The 14,442-nt window shown below is 48.3% G+C and overlaps 1 protein-coding gene across 1 annotated transcript in view; it reads right to left on the bottom strand.

Moving 5' to 3' along the window:
• Slc35f3 (solute carrier family 35 member F3) overlaps nucleotides 1-14,442 on the bottom strand; it is a 246,689-nt gene that overhangs the window by 95,064 nt on the left and 137,183 nt on the right. The window lies entirely within an intron of this gene.

The raw sequence follows: 14,442 nt of genomic DNA on the forward strand, positions 1-14,442 counted from the left end.
ACATCCCTCCATCCTCCAAACCAGCACAACTACCACATGATGAAGAAATAATACCTCACCCTGGTGCCGAGCTGAAGTCTAGAGCTAGGGTCACACTGAACACAAGCAGAGAGAGGCTGGATTAGGATACCTGCTTGCCTTGTGAATCCTTGTCAGGGCCCCATTCCATGGGCCCAGGGGTGGTACCAGGTGGTGGCCTTCTGGAAGGCACAGCCAGGTATGTGGGAACTGAGCAGAGGGAGCTGTCTGGAAGCTGGGCCTGGTTGGAGAGATCTATAACTCTCTGCTGCTCAGGAGGGTGAAGTGATGATCATAAGTTCAAGACCAGCTTGGGCTGTGTAAGGAGAGCTTCTGTCATAATGTTTAAGGCATATAGGATAGTGGTGGAGTACTTGCTTAGCATGTATGAGCTTCTAAAGCCAATCCTCAGCACTGGTAAACAATGCCTGGCAGAAAAAGTTTGTGCTTCCTGGGAATGGCATCTGGGGAGACAAGACTCCCTTCCCCTGGAACCTGTGAGAAATCTACCTGGTGGCCATCATGAAAGAGTAGATATACAGAGACTGACACATTATCTTATATACACCAGGTCCTGGAGATATGAAATATCTTTCCCCCATAGAGAGAGGAAAACACAGTCTCTCACAAACTCCTTCCAGAAGTGTGCATCAGTTCAGAAAAGAGTGTTCTTATCAATCGAAGTCCTGCGCATAGACCTTAGTTCTGTGATTAGCCCTCTCATCTTTAAGAAAACCCTTCCTGGTGTGGCTGAGAAATTTAAAGGGAGCCACAGATGCAGCTTGCTTACAACAGTCAGACCCAGCACCCACGGGCATTGTTTTCATTCTCTCCCACGAGGCACAGCATGGGGAGGCAATCTTCTGTCCTATCCTAACATAGTGTGTAGCTTTAATAGCCAGTATTCTGCAGAAGCTGAAGGGGGGAGGGAGAGGGGGAGGGAGGAAGGAAGAGGGGGGAGGGAGAGATAGAAAGATGGTGAGAAAGAGAGGTGAGGGAGGGAGGGTATTCTTACAATTGCAAATTCTAGAATTTTCTGGAACTGTCTGCTCCCCTGTTTTGAACAGTTCTTTCCTGCCTGCATGGTGCATGGCTGGGGAAAGCACACATGGGAGGACTTCCTCCTGCTCCACCCTCAGCTTCTTCCTGCCTTGATCTCAGGGAAGAGTGTCTGAAGACCAGGGCCCCTCAAGGTGAGAAGGGGGATTTGATGCTGTCTAGTTCAGAAATAGCTGCTGCTTGTGTCCGGGTGACTCATTGACCACAGCTGGCCTGTACTCAGATTCCTTGGCTGCTGCCTCTGTGCAGGCTGTAGAATACTGACCTACATCCAATCCTTGGATACCCAGGACCCACCCTCTGATGGTGTTGGCTTCCAAGGGCAGATCAAGGGGACACAGCTAGAATTAGCCTCAGCTTAAGCAAGAGGAGATGTCTGGGGGCTGAAAGTTGCTGTTCCTTGTTTCCCAAGTGAGGAGCTATCTAGAACTTTCCACAAGGACTCTGGGTGCTCAAAGTTAAGCATATGGAGTCTCAGAAGGCTGACTTCCGAGGCCTCCCATAGATGTTGCCCCTCTGAAAGCAGAGGTCATCTTCCAGAGTCACCTGTGCACATGCCTGCTCAGCTGCCTCTGGGCTATCAGCGAGCAGGAACCTGTCTCCAACCACTGAATAGCCATCTCAGAACAGAGGGGTGTGTGCAGACACAGAAAGGTGGAAGCAGGACCTGTCTAGAGATAGGGGCTGTGAGGGTTATCTGAAACACACAGGGACAGCCCTCAGAAAACCACAATGCTCTTTGTAGTTCCCATGGAGCTCTGCAGAGTGAGAGCCCAGCTGGTGTGAATGAAGTGGTCACCCCACTCTGCACGTGGTCCCTCATAGCCCAGCTGGATTCTTTCCAGCCTTAGGTTGTGGTTTCCCTCCACGACTCTGTGCTTAGATCAGTAAGTCAAGGAAAGGGCCAAACCCACTCAATGCCTGAGCCAGCTTGGTCATACCAGTCATCCTAAGGATACTAGATGAAACCAGGGCCATGGACATTGGAAACTGTATCCCTCCTGTGACAGAGCCTTGGTGTGGGGGTGGCAAAGAGACAAAATACAGCATAGAACAGTGCCTGTTGTCCACAAGCCCCACCCCCTGTCTAAACAACACACGGCCCCTCACGCTGCATAGTGGGGAAGTCAAGGTGACAGGGAGTGGAAACAGATAGTCACATCATACCCACAGTCATGAGCAGACAGAAATGAATGTATGTGAGTGTGCTTTCTTGCTTGCTTGTGCTCAACGCGATCCCTTATTCTTATACAGTCCAAGGCCCCAAACCAAGAAATGATACTGCCCATTCAATTACGGCAATCAAGACAACCTCTCACAGACATGCCCATTGGCCAACTCACTGTAGACAACCCCTCCGGTCAATTTATCTCACACATCCAGAAAAGTCCAAACCAGCAACCATTTTCGTCTTTTTAGTGTTGAGTTTTATGACTACTACAAGCAAGAAGAGTGATTCACTCTTTCTCCTTGGGAGGGAGCCACCCCAGAAGGTTATCTCCTTTTAGAAGTTCAGGCATCCTGAATGGGTGGTAGCAGTCTTGATGTAAAGATTATGAGAACCTGCCTTTCTAAGGTGTGCTGAGGCTAAGGAGAGAAAGAGATGTCTCAGGAGCAGTTTGTAAAACAAGCCTCAGACCACTGTCCCTTTTTAAAATAGACAATTGCTATCATTATACAGAAGATTTTCAGGCCATGCTTTTAAGGTCATCGCTTTCCCCATCTTAGAAATACTTATTACATGAACAGTGGGCGTCTACTCTCATTTTCCATGTTTTGTGTGTGTGCATTTGTGTGTATGTGCATTCATGTGTGCAGGTGCATATGTAGGTATGCACCTGTGTGTGGAGGTCTAAGGTTGACTTAGAGTGTTTTCAGTTGCTCTCCCTTATATTTTTTGAGACAGGGTCTCTCTATAAGCCCAGAGCTCACTGGTTAGGCTTGTTGGCTAGTCAGCAAGTCTCAGGAATCCTCCCATCTCTGCCTTCCCAGTGCCAAAATTACAGGGATATGCTGTCACATCTGAGTGCTGGGGATGGATTTGATCTTGGGTCTTCATACTTATGAGGCAAGCAGTTTACTGATTAAGCCATCTTCCTAAGCCCAGGTTCTTTTAATGTTTTTCTTGCTGCAGACATCCCAGAGCAGGCCAGTAACAAATCAGGACAATGCACAAAGTGCTGCTGAGGGCAGCTCTGGCTGCCTCCTGCAGGATGAAGGAGCATCCTCCCAGCACTCTTCATGGGGAACAACCATTCTTAATGAGTTTTGATGGAACCACTTTCCACTGGGTTAGCACAAAGAAATAGCCTTGCCTTCCAGATGTGTCTGTCTCACTTTGGCCTTTCTCTCCCCTATCTCCTCACTTCTGCTGAGCTGTCGGTTTGATTTTGCCTTGGTAGTGTTGTGTGCATAAGTGGAAAAGCCATTGTGGCAGATTCTGCCCATGATAGGTGTGTGGGCTGTGTCCTGTGTCCTGAGCACTGGTGCCCTGGTCCCTTAGCCAGGTGTGAGCTGTGTTCTATGTCCTGAGTTCTGGTGCCTTGGCTCTTTTGACAGGTGTGGGCTGTGTCCTGAGCTCACGTGCTCTGGCTCCTCAGGTCACTAGGGAACTTGACACCTAGAATCATGTGGGCTGTGGGAAGCCCCCCACACCCAGACAGAGTGGGAAGGGGTGAAGGGCCAGAGGGCAACCTAAGACACACCATTTTGTCCCCTTCAGCACATCACGCTCGGGCCTCAGCTTCAGTACACTGTTAGAGACACTTTTTGGACAACCTTTGTATGAATTGGTTTTTGTGAATCCTTTAAGCTATTACACGCCATTTATCAACACTTACCAGGATGGATTGATTTGTGAAAACTCTAATGGAACAACACCACTGTGGTATAGCTCAGTATTCCCCTGTGGGGATTACTACAGTCACCTAGACAGAATCTAGCAGCACCGGGAGACAAGCCACTGTCTATGCCTATTGAGAGAATTCTAGATTAGGTTAAACCAAAGTGGAAGGATCCACCCTAGCTGTGGATAGCACAGTCCCATGGACTGAGGCTCCTGGCTCCATATAAAGGAGAAATCAAACTGAGTTCTGTCCTTCATCTCTATGGACACAATGAGACCAGTCCCTCCCTCTTCTGCTGCCAAACCTTCCCTACCAGGGTGGGCTTTATCTCCTGAAGGTGCAATATGCCCTACTCCCCTTCAGTTGCTTGTTGGATATCTTGTGAAGGCAACAAGAAAACAACTGTACCTCACCCTCTCCTCAACTCTGCTTTTGCCGCCATCAAAAGCATAGCTTTTCCTTCCTTCAACCAGCCCTTCCAACAAAAAGAAACTGGCACACATCCTCTGTCTTAGGTTTCTGTTGCTGATGCTAAAGCATCGGCCGTTCTGAACAGTTGACCAGTACCACTTGAGCAAAACCTTTGCTTTCCTGAAACCATTGGTGCTGGTTAGCTGGGGCAGAATTTACGTTGGTTAGTCATAGGGCAGCAGCATTGAGGGGAAATCTTCTGGGAAGCATTTCCTCAGGGTCAGCACACAGAAGGAGAGGTCCAGGAGAGCAAGCCAGCGAGCAGCATTCTCCATGGTCTCTGCTTGAGCTCCTGCCATGACTTCCTTCAGTGATGGATTGTGAACTGGAAGTGTGAGCCAAATAAACCCTTTCTTCCTATAAGTTACTTTTGGTCAGTGTTTTACATAGCAACAGAAAGAAGGCTGAGATAAACACCACTCAGGTCTCCAGGTCCCTCAGAGCTGACCTTGGAGTCTCCGTGCTGAGCTCAATGTATTTTCAGTCCTCACAAAAGAAGCTCACGAGTTTCTGTTTAACCTTGATTTAGAGGGAGCAGACATCAGATACTCCACTGACAGCAGGAGTCTAATTTGGGATTAGCTGTATGTAAAGTAGGGAGGATCGCTACAGGTCAGAAGCTGGTCTAGAAATAGCACCCGCGACTTCCAAACCCACTTCACCCAGGATCCTCAAAGCACTGTGTGCTTTACTCTTGGGATGGACAAAATGGGCCAAAGGGACTCAATTGAACCATCCCTGGGGCTGGTTGGCACCTAGACACAGATGAAACCTTTACCGTGAGCATCCCTGAGTCAGGAAGCACTTGGATTAAAGTTATCTGAATCCCTAGAAGCAATACAGGCTAACACAAATTGCTCCTCATACCAGTATTTTCTAATTCACTGCAAACTTCTTTCTGAAAGTAAGCAGTGGTGGTCATGGTCAGAGCATGCTGGGACTGGAGCCATGGTGCCCTCCACCCCCAGGAAGTCTGGGATACCACTGAGGGTCACATTCAGTTCACATCCTGAAGGCCCAGATGTCAGTTCAAAGGGCAGACTTCTGGACCGGGGGAGGGTTTGGAAATCATCAAGTATGTCATATGTCACTCTCAATTTGAAGCAGGAAGGAACAAAAACGAAGAGGACGATTGAGAAACAAAAAACGATGGCTATTCTGGGAGTGCTAAATAGGAGCAGCCTAAATATACCCCCAGAAGTGCACAAGCAGCCGAAATGGCTGGGCTGCCTCGCAGCTGCAGCCACCCCAGGCCCAGAGAAGTTCAGATCGATGGAGCCCGTGGCCTGCTGCATCTCAGACTCTGTTGGGGGTGGAAGGAAGAGACCTCTCTTTAGCATTCAGTTTAAACTCTGGGTAAGATCCAGCACATTCATGGCTTTAAAGTGATGCGTTTTCAAAACTGGAAATCCCCTGTCTAGGAAAAAAAATTACTTGGTCTTCAGACTGCAAGGAGGCTGAGCACAGTGGCACACACCTCCAATCCCAAGACTCGGGAGGCAGAAGCAGGAAGACCACTGCGAGTTTTATGTCGGCTTTGCCTATGTAGAGAGTTCTAGGTCAGCTAGGACTGAATAGGCAAAAAGAGAAGGGCAAACGGAGAGCAAGCAAAGGCTGCCAGGCCTAGTGCACTCGAGGCTGCGTCAGGAGGATCGAGAGTTTGAAGCTAGCCTTGAGGACACAGAGAGAGCCTGTCTCACAACCATACCAAATGCAGAAACAACAAACGCAGCCAGCACCTCGGAGAAGAGTGGGCGGTTTTGAAGATTCAGAGCAAGTGGGCAGGGTGGGGGTGGTTGGTGACTGTGAAGCTGTTTCTCAGAAAGGTGAGCAGAAGACGCAAGAGCAAGCGAGGCCTCATCACCAAAGTGAGAAGCCATCCCAGGAAGAGGAGAACACACAAGAAAACCATGCATGTGGTAAGGAATTCATATCTAGAATATGTAAAGAGTGCTTACAAATCAATTATAAAAAGATAGTTAATTCAACAAAAAAATGGACAAAGGATCTGAAGACAATTTTCAAAATGAGGTACACTAATGGCCAAAATATCCATGAAAACATGTAAGTTCATGAGCTACCAGGGTGCCAATGCCAGTCAAACCCAGGATGAACACGGGGTGCAGAGAATACCAACACACAGACCATCCTAATTTGCTCTGTGTTGCTGTGATAAACACCATGAGCAAAGAAACTTAGGGAGGAAAGGTTTTTTTTTTTTTTGCTTTTGATTTTTTGTTTATGTTTTTGTTTGTTTTTGCTTATGGTCCATGACTGAGGGAAGCCAGGGCAGGAGCTTAAGGTAGGGACCAGGAGTCAGGAACTGAAGCAGAGGCCTTGGAGGATGCTGCTCATGGCTTCCTCTGGTTCTTGCTAACCCAGCTTTCTTGTACAACTCAAGACCGCCGTTCAGGGGAGACGGCACCCACAGTGGGCTAAGCCCTCCTCCATCAAATGATAACAACAACAATAGTGATATTATACACACAGACCTGCCTACAGGTCAGTCTGATGGAGGCAAGTCTTAAAATGAGTCACGTTAACAATCAAGGTTAGTTACCCTATGTACTTAGGAAGTATGCCTTTCTGGGTATCCAGAGGCAGAATTGCTGAATCACGGGGTGATTCTCTTTTGGGACTTTGGGGAAGTGCCTGGTTTCCAAAGTGGCTGTGCTATTTCCATTCTCCTCATCATGCAGTTCCTTTTCCTCCAACCCTCTCTGTGCAGTTCTCTTGCTCAGAACAGCCATTCCAACAAACATGGGCCCATAGCTCTTGTGATTTTTGTTTGCAATTCTTGGAACATTAGATCACCTTTCTTCATATGTAGTTTATATCTTCTTTTGAGAAGCAGCAACTTGTGTGTGTGTGTGTGTGTGCATGTGTGTGTGCGCGCGCACGCGTGTGTGTGTGTGTCTGTCTGTATGTGTTTGTGTCTGTGTGTGTATGTGTGTGTGTGTCTGTGTGTATGTGTTTGTGTCTGTGTGTGTATGTGTGTGTGTCTGTGTATGTGTGTGTGTGTGTGTCTGTGTCTGTGTCTGTGTGTGTGTGTGTGTGTTGCATAGGGAGTAAGAGGACAACCTCCACTGGTGTTCCCAGACTCTGTCCACCATTTTGAGACAAGGGTCTCCCACTGGTGGTTTGGAACTTGCTAAGTAGTCTCGGCTTCCTGACTTACCTGCCTCCACCTCCTCTTTGCCGAGATTACCAATTAACAGCACCATGACCAGATCGTCTATATGGCTTCTGGGGTTGAACTCAGTCTCAGGCTTATGAGGCAAGCACTTCACTGACTGAGCCATCTCCCAAGGCCTCTGTCCCTTTAAATCCAGTCATTTGTTTGATTGCAACTGAATTAATCACTTCTTGTTCCTTCCAGGAAATCAGAACATCTACTTCACAGTAGTTACACAGAAACCCCCAAAAGCCCTCCTCCCATCACCCCCCTGACCTCCCCCTCCTCCCATCACCCCCCTGACCTCCCCCTCCTCCCATCACCTCCCTGACCTCCCCCTCCTCCCATCACCTCCCTGACCTCCCCCTCCTCCCATCACCCCCTGACCTCCCCCTCCTCCCATCACCCCCTGACCTCCCCCACCCTCCTCCCATCACCTCCCTGACCTCCCCCTCCTCCCATCACCTCCCTGACCTCCCCCTCTTCCCATCACCTCCCTGACCTCCCCCCTCCCATCACCCCTTTGACTTCCCCCTCCTCCCAATACCTCCCTGACTTCCCTCTCCTCCCAATACCTCCCTGACCTCCCCCTCCTCCATCACCTCCCTGACCTCCCCCACCCTCCTCCCATCACCCCCTTGACCTCCCCCTCCTCCCATCACCTCCCTGACCTCCCCCTCCTCACATCACCTCCCTGACCTCTCCCTCCTCCATCACCTCCCTGACCTCCCCCTCCTCCATCACCTCCCTGACCTCTCCCACCCTCCTCCCATCACCTCCCTGACCTCCCCCTCCTCCCATCACCCCCTGACTTCCCTCTCCTCCCAATACCTCCCTGACCTCTCCCTCCTCCCATCACCTCCCTGACCTCCCCCTGCTCCCATCACCCCCTGACCTCCCCCTCCTCCCATCACCTCCCTGACCTCCCCCCTCCTCACATCACCTCCCTGACCTCTCCCTCCTCCCATCATCTCCCTGACCTCCCCCTGCTCCCATCACCTCCCTGACCTCTCCCTCCTCCCATCACCCCCTGACCTTTCCCCCTCTCCTCCCATCATCTCCCTGACCTCTCCCCCCTCCTCCCATCACCTCCCTGACCTCCCCCCTCCTCCCATCACCTCCCTGACCTCTCCCTCCTCCCATCACCTCCCTGACCTCCCCCTGCTCCCATCACCTCCCTGACCTCTCCCTCCTCCCATCACCCCCAACCTCTCCCCCTCTCCTCCCATCACCTCCCTGACCTCCCCCAGCTGTTTTTGTTTCTTGGCTGGTCTCACAACAGTGCAGATGTGTTATTGCTGCAAACACTGGACTGTGGTCTGCTTTGGGAAGTTCTATACCCCTCTGGTCCTTGATCCCAAGTCAAGGTCGGAGAAGGGGCTGGCAGCTCTGTGGAGCTCCACTGTTGTTCAGAACTGCAGTGGCTACGGCAACTAGGCACAGATCTCTGATCTGCCACACTTGGCTTGGGCATTGTGTGTGTGTGTGTGTGTGTGTGTGTGTGTGTGTGTGTGTCTGAACCCAAAGCCTCACACAAGTCAGTCAGCTACTCTATCAGTAAGTTATAGCCCATCCCTCTTTTTGCTTATTTTTTTTCTTTTTAATTTTGAGACAGGGTCTCATGTAGCCAAGGCTGGCCTTAAACACACCCTGGAGTCTACACAGGACTTGAACTTTCAACCCTCTTACCTCAATCTCCTAAGTAGCTGTGATGACAAGCTTATGCCACCAGGCCAGTCCATCCAGGCCTCCTTATGACTATGTGGGGGCTCCCTCTCTTCTTGCAGCTCCTTTTTTGTCACCCCCACACGCAGGTGTTGTCATGGGAGCCTCACTGAGCCTTCACCATTGCCCACGGGTCCACTGGGAGCTTTCTTTGGGAGGGTTACTATTGGTCAGGTGTTGGATGGGAGGCTGAGTAAATGGGGGGGGGCTTTTGATCTCTAGTTTCTGTGGGTTTCATCTTCACCTTACAAAGATGTGAACAAACACTGGCACTGTTTCTCAGCTCAGGGTGACCTGGTCCCTGAATGTACCTGGCAGAAACAAACCAACACTGATGTCAGCCACCTGCCTCCCAGCCTCTGCCTCCCAGCCTCTGTGTGGAGCAGGACTCTGACACTGATAAATAGCACACCAGATGCTATTGTGTGGATTGACTTTGTGAATAGAGGCGGGGCCAGAGGACAGCCTCAGGTGTAGTTTCTCAGGTGGTGTCTGAGTTAGGGTCTAATGCTGTGAAGAGACACCATGACCTCAGCAACTCTTCTAAAGGAAAACCTTTCATTGGGGTGGCTTACATTTCCAGAGGTTCAGTCCATTATCAGCATGGTGCAACATGGTGACATGCAGGCAGACATGGTGATGGAGACAGAGCTGAGACGCGTACTTGACTTGCAGGCAACAGGAAGTGGTATGAGACATTGGGTGGTATCTTGAGCATAGAAAATCTTAAAGCCTGCCCCAACGGTGATATATTTCCTCCAACAAGGCCACGCCCACTCCAACAGAGCCACTCTCATTGGTGCCATTTTCCTTCAAACCACCAGGTGCCATCTCCCTTGTCTCTTACTGGTCTGAAACTCACCAAATAGGTGAGCCTGTTCGGCCAGTAATTGCCAGGGAGCCTCCTGTCTCTATCTCTCCATCACAGTCAGATTTTTTTAATGTTTTTTTTTCACATGGGTTCTGGGGATCCAGCGTGTGTTCTCATGCCTTCAAAGTGAGCATTTTGTCACTGAACAACCTCTCCACACCAGCCCTGTATTTTGTAATTTTCGTTTTCCTGACTGCCCAAGCCTCCCACATTTGCTCCCCATAACTACCCTCTCCCTCCAAAATGCCCATCAGCTCCGCACACACGGGGTAAGGCCATTCTTTTGCAATCAGCGGTTCTGAGCAGAGCCTGTCCCCCATGGCACTAACCATGCCCTGTGAACTCCACCTTTGATTCTTTGACCCTCTCTGGTTTCCCAGTGAATGTGCATCCTGCTGGCTGAGCCTTCCAGATATAGGAAAAGAGGCTTTCTTTGCTTTTTGCTATGACTGATCTCTAGTTAGCTTCCTGAGTGGGTGGTCAAGCCTAGCTTGCTCCATTCTCTGACCCTAACAGGATAGCCCCCAGGGAGAAGTACTCAGCTCCTAGGACTGAAGCCATTGTGGTGTGTGTCCCTGGGGGTGGGTCCTAGTCAAGAGTTCCACTCAGAAGAAGTGAACACCCCAGGGTCAATGAAAGCTGAACATGACTGGAATCATACAAATTCTCAGAACATCCAAATTCAGGTTATGGGAGGTGATGTTCTGCCAACCCGCACATACTGATTAGCAGAGATGTTGCAGTCCATTCTAAGCAAAGAGCTTGAGGACACATTGCTAATTCAGGAGCACATGCTATATCTGGGCTTTCCTTCTTACTTTTGGTTAGGGTTTGGCCTCTTTAGATGCTCTAATGTGACCTCCAATCAGAAGATTCCTCCCAGATTTCCAGAACCAACAGAAAACCCTCCAAGCTCCTCTCCTGACCACTGTGTCCTGCAGAGCTCCCTGTACCTGTTGCTGTATGTGGGTTACCTGTTCCTCCCTGGTGTGCAATTAAGATCACCTATGATCTTGCAGCCTGTCTGCTGATGCTGGGCTGCTTCATCAGCGATCAGCTGTAGGGATCCTGCTGTGCCTCTTCAGCATCCCATCGGTGTGTGGTGCCAGCACCAGGTTCTCTTGTGTCTGTGATGGGGCTGAATTTCTTGTAGGCTCTCGGGCAGTGTTAGAGTTGTGAGAGGACCACATGGAGTAATATAGGGCTGGTGTTCAAGGCAGCACCTTGAGCATGGAGAATTTTCAGTGAGGACTTATGTAGCATCCCTAGCAGGAATGAAGGTACACTGAAGAGAAACATGAGTACCTTTTCTTTTGGATATTAGCCTAGTGGGCAATAGCACCAAAGTGTTCTGGTTAGATTGTCCTCAACTTGACATTTGGAAAGAGGGAACCTCAACTGAGAAAATGCCTCCATCAGATTGGCATGTAGGTGAAGATGGGATTTAAATGAGTTTATCAGACCGAAGATAAATGATAAATGGGTGTTTTATTGGGGAACAACTTACACAGGTAAGAGTAAAGAACGGCTGCAGCCTGTCTGCTCCAGAAGAGGCTGTCTCTGCCCTTTCAATGCTCTCCACAACCCAAGAGAGTGTGTGCTGACCCTCTACCTTAAAGGGGTCACTTCACTTCCAAATCTGAAACCACACCCAAAGGGTGTGGCCACTACTACAAGTTTGCCAGCAAGGCAAGATGCCACTGCACAAAAAAAGCCCAGGGCCAGATGGCCTCAGTGCAGAATCCTACCAGAAATTCAAAGAACAGCTTATACCAATTCTTCTCAAAGTATTCCACACAATAGAAGCAGAAGGGTCTTTGCCAAACTCTTTCTATGAGGCTTCAATAACCTTGATCCCCAAGCCACACAAAGACACAACTAAGAAAGAGAACTTCAGACTAATATCCTTTCTGAACATTGATGTAAAAATACTCAATAAAATACTGGTAAATCGCATCTAAGAACACATCAGAAAGCTCATCTACTATGACCAAGGAAACTTCATCCCAGGCATGCAAGGATGGTTCAACATATGAAAATCCATCAATGTAATCCACCATATAAACAAGTTGAGAAACAAAAATCACATGATCATCTCACTAGATGAAGAAAAAGCCTTTGATAAAACCCAACACCCCTTCATGATAAAGGTCTTGGAGGGATCTGGGATAACAGGAACTTACCTTAACAAAATAAAAGCTATATACAGCAAACCAACAGCTAACATCAAACTAAATGGACAGAAACTCAATGTGATTCCTCTAAGATCAGGAACAAGACAATGCTGTCCACTCACTCCATACCTCTTCAAAATAGTACTTAAAGCTCTAGCTAGAGCAATGCAATAACAAAAGGAGATCAAGGGGATACAAATTGGAAAAGAAGAGGTCAAACTTTCACTATTTGCAGATGATATGATAGTTTACATAAGTGACCCAAAAATTCTACCAAGGAATTCTTGCAGCTGATAAATACTTTCAGCAAAGTGGCAGGATACAAGATCAACTCAAGAAAATCAATAGCCCTACTATATACAGATGATAAAAGGGCTGAGAAAGAAATCAGAGAAACATCACTCTTTACAATAGTCACAAACAACATAAATACCTTGGGGTAACACTAACCAAACAAGATCGTAGGGCTTTTCTTAACCACTGAGCCATCTCTCCATCACAAGATTGTAGGGCTTTTCTTGATTAATGATTTATGATATAAGTAGGTGTATAAATCAAAGTTCTCTAGAGTAACAATTTAGAGAATTAATCTCTCTACATATACACAGAAAGGGGATTTATTAGAATGACTTACAGGCTGTTGTCCAACTAATCCAACAAGGGATGCCTATGAATGGAAAGTTCAAGAAAACAGTTCAGTCCATAATTCTGCATGTCTCAGCTGGTCTTTAGTATGTGCTGGATTCCTGAAAGGTAGGCTCTAATTACAGGGAAGGAATATACTTGCAAGAGCAAACAGACAAACAGCAAAGAGAGGAAGAGAGAGCTAGAGAGCGAGAGAGAGTGCTTTCTTCTCCCATGTCCTTATATAAACTGTCAGCAGAAGGTGTGGCCCAGATTAAAGATGGATATTCCGGCCTCAAAGATCCAGATTAGAAGTGGCTCTTTCAACTTCAAATGATACTTTTTTATCTGCATAGGTAATATTTATCTTTTTAAAGACTCATTTTTTTAAATTTAAGTTAGAAACAAGCTTGTTTCACATGTCAATCCCAACTCCCCCTCTCTCCCCTCTTCTCCTGCCCTCTCCACCAGGCCTCCAAGTCCCCCACTCAATCTCCACTCTGATTCCCAGGGAGGGTGAGGCCCCCCATGGTGGATCTCCAGAGTCTGTCATTTCATCCAGGGCAGGGCCTAATTAAGAAAAAGTAATTCCTTGCCGGGTGGTGATGGCTCACACCTTTAATTCCAGCACTCGGGAAGCAGAGGTAGGTGGGTCCCTCTGAGTTTGAGGCCAGCCTGGTCTACAGAGCAAGATCCAGGACAAGCTCCAAAGCTACACAGAGAAACCCTGTCTCAAAAAACAAAAACAAAAACAAAAGAAAGAAGGAAAGAAAAGATCCCTCATAGGTATGCCTAGTCATAGAGTTTCAGTTAATTCTGCATGTAATCAAGTTGAAAAGCAATAATAGGCTTCACAGACGGTCAAGCCCACTGTGGGTGGTGCCATCCCTAGGCAGGCGATCTTGGATGGTCTAAGAAAACAGGTTGAGAAAACAATGAGGAGCAAGCCAGTAAGTAGCACTCCTCCATAGCCTCTGCTTCAGTTCTTGCCCTGACTTCCCTCAGTGATGGAGAGTGACCTAAAAGGTGTAAAGATGAAATAAACCTTTCCCCCCTCAAGCTGCTTTAGTCCTGGTGTTGTCACACCAATAGAAACCCAAGTAGTACACAAAGGAATTTGATTTCCTTAGGATCTCAGGAAAAGTAGGAAGCTTGGTATCAGTCAGAGGGGGATCTTACCTACCAGGAAGAGATGTCTCACAGTTCTGACCACTGTGTCAGACCACTTTGCAGGACAGACGGCAGTTGAGACAATGATGGGTTAGTGATGGGTAGGATCACATCATGACCAGACTGCTTACCTTCACACACCTCTTGCTCTCTATTTAAATGTGAACCTCCTGGTAGAACCCCAGAAATGGACTTAGGGAGTCACCGGAGCTCTTGTCTTCCCAATGTGGCCACACAAAATAAACCTCCTGTCCTGATCATCACTGTTGCCACTGTCTGTTTGGTTGGCTTATTGATGAAGGGTGACCA

This window comes from Mesocricetus auratus, unplaced genomic scaffold, assembly GCF_017639785.1.
Source record: "Mesocricetus auratus isolate SY011 unplaced genomic scaffold, BCM_Maur_2.0 Super-Scaffold_100013, whole genome shotgun sequence".
Classification (NCBI taxonomy): domain Eukaryota; kingdom Metazoa; phylum Chordata; class Mammalia; order Rodentia; family Cricetidae; genus Mesocricetus; species Mesocricetus auratus.